The 11622-nt window shown below is 43.1% G+C and overlaps 1 long non-coding RNA gene across 1 annotated transcript; it reads right to left on the minus strand.

Annotated features, from left to right (window-relative positions):
• Window positions 1-487: 487 nt before the first annotated feature.
• On the minus strand, window positions 488-10529 carry LOC135933561 (uncharacterized). The gene is made up of 3 exons (XR_010573811.1): window positions 10421-10529; window positions 2060-3044; window positions 488-626 (listed from the first exon to the last, which is right to left on the minus strand). It is a non-coding gene; the product is annotated as an uncharacterized LOC135933561 (long non-coding RNA).
• Between the last annotated feature and the right edge of the window lie 1093 nt (window positions 10530-11622).

Raw genomic sequence — 11622 nt, forward strand, 5'->3', positions numbered from 1 at the left:
AACACTGACCCCTGACTCTGGCACACAGTTTTGCCTCTTTTGCTCATTTTAATGTGTGATTAGTGCACGATCAGCTGGGCCATATCATACCGTTCATAGTAATACCGGTATAATGTTGGGCAACGATAGGAAAGTGAAATATGACGATAGAATATGGGTAAAACGTGCATGTGCATTGCCTTTGTTTTCATACACACATGGAGGAAAAAGCATGGCGGCGACGGAGAATGAGAAGGGCGAAAGCGGATCATTGAATGAAACAGATGAACCAGAACTGGTTTGTAAAAATGCTGCAACTTCAGTGGTGTGGAACTGGTTTAGCTTTCGTCCATCAGATACACAACAAACACTATTTGTGGTAGGACATGCTAGCAGGCCGTTGTTATTACTGTGTTTTTTGTGGAGTTGTAAAGTATTTTGTCTAGTGTCAATTATATCGTCAGTTATATTGTTATCGCAAATTTTCAAATGTATATCATGATAAATATTTTTGGTCATATCGCCCTGCTCTGTCTGTCACCTTCTGTGTTGAGCTCATTGTTTTCTCTGTAGTGGCTGAGCTGAGTCCAAGTAGCTGAAAATGTTCCTCTGCTGCTCCGTCAGACTCTTCTCCTCCTGCTGATCAGCTGGGACACAAAACAGATCTTTGTTAGGCTCCACACTGCACTGAAGAGTCAAAGTGTCTCATATGTTCATCTGACAACAAAAAACAACAAATTTTTGCTTCCCGAGGTGGGCAAACAGACACAAAAGGTTTGAGCACCAATACCAAATTTAGCAGTATAGCACACCAGTAGCAGGAGAGACTGAGGCCTGTTATTAGAATCAAATGCCCAGTGGGCCGACACAACGATTTGTACCGATAAGACAAAGACAGCTGTGTTTTATCCTGGAATACATTTTTTTACATTTCCTTGAAATGTTTTTCATTGTAGCACTTTTACCGCCAACTAGGGGTGCAACGATACACAAAATTCACGGTTCGGTTCGATACTTTGGTGTCACGGTTCAATAGTTTTTAGAGACAAAAAAAATGTTCATGCCTTTTTAATTTGTCATTTATTAAAATTCTAAATATATATTTTAACTCAAAAGTACAGTTTTTAAATTTAATGTTGCTGAAACAACAAAAAATAAATAAATCTATCTGATCGAGAAATCACCCATCTTTGGAAAAGAGAGTTTATTACAGAGAAATGGCTCTTTCCCAAATAAAAGCTATACTATACGCTTCTTCTGGGGTATATTCTCAGCAGCATATTAAACATATCAGGTCCCCATAAGGCAGGGATGTCAAAGTCAAATACATCAGAGGGCCAAAAAAACAAATTTGCTACCAGCTGAGGGCCGGACTGGTTCAATGTTTATTAAAACATATTAAAATGATTGCACATAACCTATTGAACCAAGACCTAACACAGTGTACTGTATATTATTTAACGATTAAATGAATAATCCAATATTTTTTATGGCTCTGTCAGTAATTTCAAGTGAAAACATTTTTCAACAGGCTCAGCAAAAACAAACTTCCTTCAAAGAAAAATCACATGTCCTGTACATGAAATGAATAAAGCAATATTTTCTGATGGCTCTGTCAGTTATTTCGAAAGAAAACATTTTCAACAGGCAAACAGCAAAAAAGTAAATGTCATTCATAAACAAAATATGCTCCTTAATATCAAGATAAATGCATAAATGAAATTGCATGTATTATAAACTGAAAGTGCAATATTCTGCTGCTCTATGATCCTACCAATTACTGCTTTCCAATATTAAAAAGAGAAAATTGAAAAAAAATAATCAAATCAGTTGTATTCTTTCTCATGGCTCTTATCTGAGTCTATTAACTGAAAAATAAATATAAATAAATAAAATACAATAAGATAAAATACAAAAACTATGGCACACAGACAAAACAATTCTTCCTTCAAAGAAAAATCACGTCTTGTAGAAACAAATGTAAAACAGGGTGTACACCTCACCCCTGGCGTCGTTGCCCACCTCTCAATTTTAAATACACGTAGACATTGAGGGCCAGCAGGAGGGGCTATGCGCTTACCTGCTGCTCTGGCAGGTAGCTCCATGCCCTCCTGGGTTTTAAATGCACCTTAGAACACACATACATCAACACTACATATGAGCGGGTGGAGGGAGGTTTGGAGTCTTCTCACACCCCCGTTCTCTGCGGCCTGCTGGAGCGGGGGGGCTAGGAGGAGGAGTTGGCCGTCCGACTGGGGTCTGGAATGTGGGGCCTCCCTGCTGCTGCGGAGTCGGGGCGGTCTGCTTCTCTCCACCGCAGGGAAAAGGGTAACACCACCTGGGTCTGGGCACAAGGGTACCTAGACCCGGTTCTTAGAGTACGCTTGGGGAGTGTGATTGTGTGTACAGCGTCTCTTTATGTCTGTCTCCACGCTGGTTGAGTGTGGAGTAATTGCAATTGAGAGCATGAGGGTGGGAATGGATGTTTGTATCTGTGTGTGCCTGTATGTCTGTGTCTATATGTCAGGTTGGGTATCAGACGCCACCTCTCTGGGGACATCTCAGGCCCTCCAAGGTTTGGAGGCCTATCTCCCCCCACCACTTCCCCTGCCGGTGGCGGACGCCCTCAGACATCGGTGCGTTGGTGGTTCTTTGTGTCCGGGGATGGGCGCCCAGGTACCCACCGGCTCACTCCTTGGCGGCTGCTTATCGGGGCCTGGAGCCTGGGGCTCGCTCGGGCCACTTCGGGGATGGGGTGCCCTCGGCCTCTTGGCCCGGGGCTCGGTCACTCAGGCACAGCTGGCTGCCGGCGGAGCTCACGGGCACGTCACTGCAACCCCCCCTGGCTTCTGCTCCGCGGCTGCTGAGTGACCCCTCATCTGGGACTCTCCTCAGCTCTTTCTGGGATAGTGGCGCAGCTGCCCCTCTGTTGGTCTTCCTTGGTCTCTTGTGTTCTGGGGGCCTCTGAATGTCTGGAGTTTTGATCTCCTCCACACGTGCTTCATGCCCTGGAGGACGGGGCAGTGGCCCCCCACACCCTCTAGCAGATCATTACATGAAGGAACCTTTTTAAAAAAAAAAAAAAAATCAAGCGCGTTCATGCTCACAGGTGTACACACAGGTGATCACACACACAAACTACACCCTTTTTGGCTCCTACCTCAAAGCACACTGTGCGCTGTCAATCTTACGTGCTGTACAATAATGTTTAACATTTAGTATTTACTGCCATATTCCCATATATCATTGTGATGTTGTTTATTCTATTACTCTTGTTTTCTTCTGCTTGTTTTCTTTTTTCTTTCTCAACAGGTGATCCAGGTGGTCAATATGTATTTTTTTTTTTTTTTTTTTTTTTTTGTCTGCTTATTCTGTTGGTTTTTTGTTTTTTGCCCTTTTTCCCCCGTCCCTCTTCCCCACTGTTTTTCTTTCCCTCCTTCCTTCTCCCCTTTCTTTCCCCCAGTAAAGTCTGTCCCGCATACAACAAGTGAAAATAAAATAAACAATTAAAGGTGAATCAAATAGACCATAACGGCAAGGCTGGGATGGTCCATTTGGTAAAGTAAATCCGTTGGGCATCTTTCTTCGCCTTTAGACAATAATTCTAATGGCAAAAGAACCAAACGGGACAGGCGCAAAAAAAAAGAAAAAAAAAAAAAAAAGAAAAAAAAAAAAAAGAAACAAATGTAAAAAAATTAACTGAATTAAAAACTAAAAATACGTAAATGTTCTGCGATGCTCACTTGTCTGAGCCTGAGCCTGATACTTGGTGGTGTCTCATCTTTTGTACGAGTTCATCAATGTTCGGGGTCAGGCTCTGAGCTGAGGAAATCCTCAGAATTGAGTCAAGGTGTTTATCAGTAAGACGGCTCCGGTGTGATGTTTTGTTTAGCTTCATCAAAGAGAACAACTGTTCACACAGGTATGTGCTGCCAAACATGGAGAGCGTCTGAGCAGCTTGGATGCGCAGCTGAGGCATTGTGTCGGGGATGAAACGTGCAAACTCAGCAGCACCCACTCTCTCATATTTTTCCCCTCAGTGTGTCATTGCACTGGAGCTCAATCAACTCCATTTGGAGGTTTGGTGGTGCGCTTTCCACATCAACTCCAAAAGGATTGGCAAGTAGTTCAAACCTGCTTTTTTGAGCTTCAAAGTCAGCAAATCGGCGTCGGAACTCGGCGGCAAGTATGTTGAGTTTATCAGCAAACTGTGCACTTGGGAACACAGCGGTAGAGAGCTTCTCTTTCATGGTCTGGCAGCTGGGGAAGTGGCTCAAGTTTTCTTTCTGCATCTGCGTCTCCCACAGACTCAGCTTGGTCTTAAACGCCTTCACCGTACCGTACTGAGATGACACGCCCCCGTCCCTGCAGTTGCAGGTTCATCACATTCAGATGGCTTGTGATGTCGCACAGAAACGCCATTTCACACATAAATGTTTCATCTCGAAGTTCTGTTGTGTCTTTCCCTTTGCTTTCCATGAACAGACAGATCTCCTCACGAAGCTCGAAACATCTTTGCAGCACCTTTCCCTGGCTTAGCCATCGCACATCTGTGTGATAGGGCAAGTCACCATACTCTGTATCCAACTCTCCCAGAAATGCCTTGAACTGGCGGTGATTTAAACCTTTGGCTCTGATGAAGTTAACTGCACGCGTTATGATGGTCATTACATGTTCCATTTTCAAGGCTTTGCCACATAACGACTCCTGGTGTATTATGCAGTGATAAGCTGTCAGCTCCTCTGTGACATTTTCGTCCCGCATCCTCTCACGTATCCTTGCCACCAATCCACTCCTGTGTCCACACATCGCGGGTGCTCCGTCTGTTGTCAATCCCACGAGTTTTTCCCAAGGCAGTCCCATCTCATTTACACATCTGGATACCTCTTCATACAGATCTTGTCCTGTAGTCGTGCCATGCATCGGACGTAACGCCAAAAACTCTTCTGTTACGGTCAGGCTGGAGTCCACTCCACGAATGAAAATTGACAACTGGGCAATGTCAGTTGTGTCAGTGCTGTCATCCACAGCAAGGGAATATGCAATGAAATCTTTTCCCTTTTCCACAAGCTGTTCTTTTAGATTGGTGGACAGCTGGTCTACACGTTCAGCAACGGTGTTTCTGCTCAGGCTCATGTTTGAAAATAGCTGCCTTTTGTCTGGGCACACTGCGTCACAAACTTTAAGCATACAGTTTTTGATAAACTCTCCCTCTCTAAATGGTCGGGCTGATTTTGCAACTTCTTCTGCCACAAGAAAACTCGCCTTGACAGCAGCCTCGCTTTGTGATTTTCCTTTTGTGAACAGAGCCTGCCGGGACTTAAGACCTCGTTTTAATTCTTCCACCTTCTGTAGCCTTTGTTCCGTGTCCAATTCTTGCCTTTGTCTTTGTGTTTCTTAGAGGTTTCATAGTGCCTTCTTAGATTATATTCTTTCATTACAGCCACACTTTCTCCACACAGAAGACAAACAGGTTTGCCTTTTACCTCGGTGAACATGTACTCTGCCTCCCACCTGGCTTGAAATTCCCTGTGCTCACCATACACCTTCCGTTTAGCCATTATTGGGGAAGGGGGTTGCTGAAAGTTGACATCTGCTCTGAATGCTGATGAATAATGAAGCCGAGCCCCGCTTGCGGCGCTGCAGTGAGTTCGCGGGCTTCCGTTGCATTGTGGGGAATGGAGTATTGGTGCGTGCAAAACCCCAGCAGGCGGCTGTGACCTGCGGGCCGATTCTAATACTAATCAAATATCATCCCGGGGGCCATAATAATTCATTCGGGCCTTGACTTTGACACATGTGCCATAAGGAGAATCATGTGCTAACGGCTGTCTAAATGACTCGGGTAAAGTTTGTAGCATGCGTGCTTGTTGTTTTTGTCTGCTTCCACTTGTCTTTGCACTAGGATGATGTCGGCGTAAATGTGCAGTCATATTCGTTGTGTTCTCACTAGTGCTGTCAGCATTAATCTCATTAAAATCTCCGTTAACCAGTTACTGCGGATCGCCCCGTGTGTGGGGCTGGACGGCGTCAACACGTTAGCAAGCTAACTGCACTAACGCACTAGTTCCCACCAATTGAGCACTGCGTGGCACATCCGACATATCGGTCGTGTCCAAATTCATGGGCTGCATCCTCCTGAGGACCCGGCCTTCGCGGTTTACGTGGGCCGGGTCCTCAGAAGGTCGGGTAGGCCGGAAGTAAACGGCTGGGGAAATTGGACGGTCTAGCCTTCTGATTAGCGTCACCGCTGTCTCGGTGGAGTTTAATAAACTCGGCCGTCTGCTCCTTGCTATCTAAAATATAACCGGACACTGGCGTAAATTCTCGACCGTCTCATACTTCTTTTTAATCAGTTTTCTGTTTGACGTTTAGTCAGCTGTGTAAAAACCAAGGAGGAAGCCACCCGGGGGCTTAATAAAGTTTTATTTTATCTAATCTAATCTAATAACTTTAATCTCAGCCAAACCGATTTACTCACGAACAAACAAAACACTGAAAAAAGCCCAACAATAAAATTTTTAGGTTGTCTAAGTGACTTATATATTACGTTTAACCTGAGTAGCGAAAGTCCGCGGTGATCTGAAAATGATGTGCCGGGAGTTGTGCCGTTCTCGGCGGCTTCAGTGACCCTCGAGCTCCCGGCTAGCTATCGAGCTGGTGGGTAACATAAGTCTCCGAAAACGTCGAAGCACTTTTGCAAATATGCGATATCTTGATAAACCAAGCAGATATTTGACGTTTACACAGCTACTTTCTCGCCTGAAAATATGTTAAAAGTTTATTTTGTGACCCAGAAAGATTAGTAAGAGTAATTTTAAAACTTAGTAGCGGCCGCCATTGTTGGAAACTGGAGTTTGGCTGGGCCGCGCTATGAATTCTGGGATATGGTGGGCCACGAAGGACACACCCGACCCATCCTTCAAATTGGGGGAAAAGGAGGACGCATTTGTCGGCTGCATTCGGAGGAGTCTACGAATTTGGACAGCCTTCGACGCGTCGCTGTGACGTAATCGGTCTACAAATGCGGCCTCAGGAGGATGCAGCCCATGAATTTGGACACGACCGATTTTGTCCATGACGCGCTTACCATCAGGGTCATGCTTCACATGAAAATCAAGATAGTTCCAAACGCCAGATCTGAATGAGGGTGGGGGAGGTTCAATTTCGGGTAGCATTGAGGCAGTTGCCATGTTGCAACCAGCTTAACTTCTGTCTTGCTAGCTTGCGCTGCGCTCAGTGGATCTGCACTCGACAGTGCAGCCTAGGCGGAGTAGTCGAACGCAGATCCACTCAGCGCTCAACACAGACAGTATGGAGGACCACAAGTATGGAGGACCACAAGAGCCACGCGCATCGAAATAAAGATTGGTCCTCCATAAGACAGCATCATCGGAAGAAAAGTTGATAAAACAAATAAGAAATTTTGTATTGTTCGATACATATGCGTACCGAACCGAAAGCACTGTATCGAACGGTTCAATATCGATACGAGTATTGTTGCACCCCTACCGCCAACATGCTGTTTGTTTGTTTTTTGTTTTGTTTTTTAAAAACACACACTCCCTTCACCTCTTCTACATTCCTATGTTTCTCCCAGAGCAGATCTGAGGGGGAGTCCCTCAGTCATACACATATACTTTTAATCTCACCCTTAAGGGGTGGTCCCCAGGAGTTTCACAGCATGGTTTAGAACAATGGTTCTCAAACTGTGGTACACATACCACTAGTGGTACTTAGTCTCTCTCTGGTGGTACACGGAAAATCTCAATTTTTTTTTTAAAGACTAAACAATATGTAATTGTGGAGGTATGCAAAGACAACACAAGCGTTCCTGGGGCTCTTCTGGGAGAGAGGGTGGACCAGAAAACGTCTCCCCGAGCATGAGTCCTCTATAAAGAGCAGCCTTTCCTTATTGCCAGTGGTCGCGGCCGCTTCTGCGAGTAGTAATCCTTTGCAGCCAGCAACAGTGAATTGGCGAAGCCAGCTGTCGGAGGAAGACTTGAGTGAAGAGGAATCCGCGGTCATCCGTCCCTAGCAAGGACAGTGTGCTCTACATGAGCTCAAGAGCAATACCATCACCCAGGCCCAAGAGAGAGAGGAGTTTCTCGGTCCGAGGGAGTAGTGCCGTAGACGTGGACAAAATTGTTGGTACCCTTCAGTCAATGAAAGAAGAACTCACAATGGTCACAGACATAACTTTAATCTGACAAAAGTAATAATAAATAAAATTCTATAAATCTTAACCAAAGAAAGTCAGACATTGCTTTTCAACCATGCTTCAACTGAATTATTTAAATAATAAATGGATGAAACAGCTCTGGACTAAAATGATGGTACCCCTAGAAAAGAATGAAAATAATGTGACCAAAGCAACATGTTAATCCAAGGTGTGTCCACTAATCAGCATCACAGGTGTCTACAATCTTGTAATAAGTCAGTGGGCCTATATATAAAACTCCAGGTGTTGTTTGGTGACATGGTGTGTACCACACTCAACATGGACCAGAAGAAGCAAAGGAAGGAGTTGTCTCAGGGGATCAGAAAGAAAATAATAGACAAGCATGTTAAAGTTAAAGGCTATAAGACCATCTCCAAGCAGCTAGATGTTCCTGTGACTACAGTTGCACATTTTATTCAGAAATTTAAGATCCATGGAACTGTAGCCAACCTCCCTGGATGTGGCCACAGGAGGAAAACTGATGACAGATCAAAGAGACGGATAATCCGAATGGTAACAAAAGAGCCCAGAAAGACTTTTAAAGAGATCCAAGCTGAAGTTCATGCTCAAGGAACATCAGTGTCAGATCGCACGAGCCGTCATTGTTTCAGCCAAAGTGGGCTACATGGCAGACGACCAAGGAGGACACCACTGTTAAAAACATATCACAAAAAATCCAGACTGGAATATGCCAAACTACGTGTTGACAAGCCACAAAGCTTCTGGGAGAATGTTGTGTGGACAGATGAGACAAAAATTGAACTTTTTGCCAAGGCACATCAGCTCCATGTTCACAGATGGAAAAATGAAGCATATCAAGAAAAGAACATTGTCCCAACTGTGAAACATGGGGGAGGCTCGGTTATGTTCTGGGGCTGCTTTGCTGCATCTGGCACAGGGTGTCTTGAATCTGTGCAGGGTACAATGAAATCTCAAGACTATCAACAGATTCTAGAGAGAAATGTGCCGGCCAGTGTCAGAAAGACAGGTCTCAGTCACAGGTCATGGGTCTTACAACAGGACAATGACCCAAAATACACAGCTAAAACCCAAGAATGGCTAAGAGGAAAACATTGGACAAACAAATTTCTCCCGATTTTCCACCCAGACAACAAAATTGAAAAATCATATCAAAGAATTCAAAGCGCAGCCCAGCTAATTCCAGTTTCCAACAATGGCGGCAGCAACTTAGTTTTAATATTACTCTTATTACTCTTTCTGGGTTGCAAAATAAACTTTTAAAATATTTTCAGGTGAGAATGTAGCTGTGTAAACTTCAAATATCTGAGCCGGCGAGAACAGCGAACTCCTGGCTTCATCGTTTTCAAACCCCCTGTGGTCTTTTGCTACTCAAGTTAAACATGATATATAAGTCACTTAGACAACTTAAAAATATTATTGTTTGGCTTTTTTCAGTGTTTTATTTGTTCCTGAGTAAATTGGTTAGGTTGAGATCAAAGTTGTTAGATTAGATTAAATAAAACATTATTATTCCCTCGGGAGGGTTCCTCCGGTGTTTTCACACAGCTGAAAACACGTCAAACAGAAAACTGATTAAACAAAAGTGTGAGGTGGTCAAGAATTTACGCGTCCGGTTATATTTTAGATAGCAAGGAGCAGACGGCAGAGTTTCACTCCACTGAGAGAGGTTGTGACGTAATTCTGAAGGCTAGACCTGAAATACATTTAAATCTGGGACTCTCCACCATTTGACCCTTAGAACGGAAGAGGCTTCTCGGATAAGAGGTGAAACGTCTTCATATGTATGTGGTGTTAAATAGGCCTATACTACTGCGCTTTGATGTCGCTCGTAAGGGTGAAACTCATTGTGAAACGTTTGAGAACCACTGCTACAGAACAATGGAGATTTCCGTTATATGGTAACACCTGCATCTCACGTGACGCCCAGAATTGTACAATACTGATGCTTGAGAGCGCGCGTGTGATGTAAGTATGTGTAGAGTGTTGAGCGCGTGATCAGTGGTGAGAAAAACAACTCACGAAACTTGACCTTTCTATACTCGTGGCTCACTTGCACTTCTAATCTATTCGTTTGCACACTTACACACACACACAGCTGTGGTTTCCTGTTTTGCTACACTCTGGAGAGCCTCGCCTTTAACGGTCTTCTCTCACAGAGAGCAACAGAAAACTTCATTCAGAAAACTTCGAAAAACTCAAGATTGACTGAACTCAGTTCAAAGTTATCTTGACACTTACCTTTAGATGTGAGAGGTAGTGATGGTCCGCTTGAAGCTGACGCTCCGGTGCTCGTGTCAAAAAGATCAACACGCTGCTTCAGAAGCACTGTGTCGAGGCTTGATTCGTTTGGCCAGAGTCACATGATTAGTGACGTCTGAAGCTTCATTTAGAATGTACTTTTTTTTTTTTATTGAACTTTATTGAACACACAATGAGTATACAACATACAAACAGATGAAGTTTACGAAAGAACAGAACATGAACATACAAAACCAGGGGTAAAAAAAAAAAAATTTAAATAAGTATGCGTAAAAACCAAAATATATATATTGTTCTGAGAGCCTTTTTGTTGGTTGAGTCTGATATTGATTGTATGTACAATTCCATATCCTTATAAAAACGCAGAAATATGGTGTTTTATTAATAAACTTACATTTATGGATAGAAAATTTAGCTAAACATATTAAGAAATGTATTATAAAAAAACATTTATCATTCTTCCTGGGGAACTTAAAGAAACAGAATAAAACATTTTCCCATTGTAAAGAAAACTCCCTTAAAATATGGACAATAACAAAACTGCTAAATTCCTTCCAGAATCTCTGTGTAGAGGAACAGTACCAAAAAAGATGTGTCACAGTTTCTGGATGATCCCCATAGAAAGTTCAATTAGTATTTATGTCTCTTTTAAATGTTACCATATAGTGACAGGCTGGGTAACATTTATGAAGAATTTTATATGAGATTTCCTTCACCTTGTTTACAATTAGATATTTATGGGGGGGTCATGTCTTCCAGTTGATATCTGGAACATGTAGGTTCCAGTAAGATATTATATATATGGGAGAGACACGATATCTTCTTGGAATAAACTACGTATTCTCTTATTGCTGTTACCAAGTTCCTGTGAAAAGCAGATTTTCCCACTGCTGACTCAGCTGGATCAGGGCGAGTGACTGAGGTAGATATTGAACTGTCAGTGTTTTTATATAACATTAAAGTACCTGAGGGTATGGCACCAAGCACCATTGAGAATTCCCGAACACTGACTGGAAAATGATATAGTGTAAGGAATTCATTGTAAGTAAACAGTACTCCCTCTTTATTAACCAGCTGAGCCACCAATAGGATCCCATTTTGGACCCAAGTTTCCAGGAAAAGTGATTTATTTTGAAATAAAATATCTCTGTTGTTATGGTTTTTCCATATAAAATTAAAGA

The sequence above is a fragment of the Pelmatolapia mariae genome, linkage group LG9, assembly GCF_036321145.2.
Source record: "Pelmatolapia mariae isolate MD_Pm_ZW linkage group LG9, Pm_UMD_F_2, whole genome shotgun sequence".
NCBI classification, from domain to species: Eukaryota; Metazoa; Chordata; class Actinopteri; order Cichliformes; family Cichlidae; genus Pelmatolapia; species Pelmatolapia mariae.